The sequence below is a fragment of the Physeter macrocephalus genome, chromosome 10 (genome assembly GCF_002837175.3).
Source record: "Physeter macrocephalus isolate SW-GA chromosome 10, ASM283717v5, whole genome shotgun sequence".
Classification (NCBI taxonomy): Eukaryota; Metazoa; Chordata; class Mammalia; order Artiodactyla; family Physeteridae; genus Physeter; species Physeter macrocephalus.
Genome location: NC_041223.1, coordinates 56,321,541 through 56,323,288, shown reverse-complemented (window position 1 = coordinate 56,323,288; position 1,748 = coordinate 56,321,541).

Here is a 1,748-nt window from a genome sequence, read left to right as displayed (position 1 = left end):
GAAATATCTCAAATAAACAACCTAACCTTACACCAAAGCAATTAGAGAAAGAAGAACAAAAAAACCCCAAAGTTAGCAGAAGGACAGAAATCATGAAGATCAGATCAGAAATAAAGGGGAAAAAAATGAAGGAAATGATAGCAAAGATCAATAAAACTAAAAGCTGGTTCTTTGAGAAGATAAACAAAATTGATAAGCCATTAGCCAGGCTCATCAAGAAAAAAAAGACAGAAGACTCAAATCAATAGAATTAGAAATGAAAAAGGAGAAGAATTGACACTGCAGAAATACAAAGGATCATGAGAGATTACTACAGCAACTATATGCCAATAACATGGACAACCTGGAAGAAATTGACAAATTCTTAGAAAAGCACAACATCCTGAGACTGAACCAGGAAGAAATAGAATACATAAACAGACCAATCACAGTAAGTGAAATTGAGACTGTGATTAAAAATCTTCCAACAAACAAAAGCCCAGGGCCAGATGGCTTCACGGGCGAATTCTATCAAACATTTAAAGAAGAGCTAACACCTAATTTTCTCAAACTCTTCCAAAATATAGCAGGGGGAGGAACACTCCCAAACTCATTCTACGAGGCCACCATCACCCTGATACCAAAAGCAGACAGAGATGTCACAAAGAAAGAAAACTACAGGCCAATATCACTGATGAACATAGATGCAAAACCCTCAACAAAATACTAGCAATCAGAATCCAACAGCACATTAAAAGGATCATACACAATGATCAAGTGGTGTTTACCCCAGGAATGCAAGGATTCTTCAATATATGCAAATCAATCAATGTGATAAACCACGCTAACAAATTGAAGGAGAAAACCATATGATCATCTTAATAGATGCAGAAAAAGCTTTCGACAAAATTTAACACCATTTATCATAGAAACCCTCCAGAAAGTGGGCATAGGTGGAACTTACCTCAACATAATAAAGGCCATATATGACAAACCCACAGCCAACATCGTTCTCAATGGTGAAAAACTGAAACCATTTCCACAAAGATCAGGAACAAGACAAGGTTGTCCACTCTTACCACTATTATTTAACATAGTTTTAGAAGTTTTAGCCACAGCAATCAGAGAAGAAAAAGAAATAAAAGGAACCCATATTGGAAAAGAAGTAGTAAAGCTGTCACTGCTTGCAGATGACATGATACTATACATAGAGAATCCTAAAGATGCTACCAGAAAACTACTAGAGCTAATCAATGAATTTGGTAAAGTAGCAGGATACAAAATGAATCCACAGAAGTGTCTTGCATTCCTATACACTAATGATGAAAAATATGAAAGATATTAAGGAAACGCTTCCATTCACCACTGCAACAAAAAGAATAAAATACCTAGGAATAAGCCTACCTAAGGAGACAAAATACCTGTATGCAGAAAACTATAGGACACTGATGAAAGAAATTAAAGATGATACAAACAGATGGAGAGATATACCATGTTCTTGGATTGGAAGAATCAACATTGTGAAATTGACTATATTACCCAAAGCAACCTACAGATTCAATGCAATCCCTATCAAACTACCACTGGCATTTTTCACAGAATTACAACCAAAAATTTCACAATTTGTATGGAAAAAAAGAAGACCCTGAATAGACTAAGCAATCTTGAGAAAGAAAAATGAGCTGGAGGAATCAGGCTCCTGGATTTCAGACTATACTACAAAGCTAGAGTAATCAAGACAGTATGGTACTGGCACAAAAACAGAAATA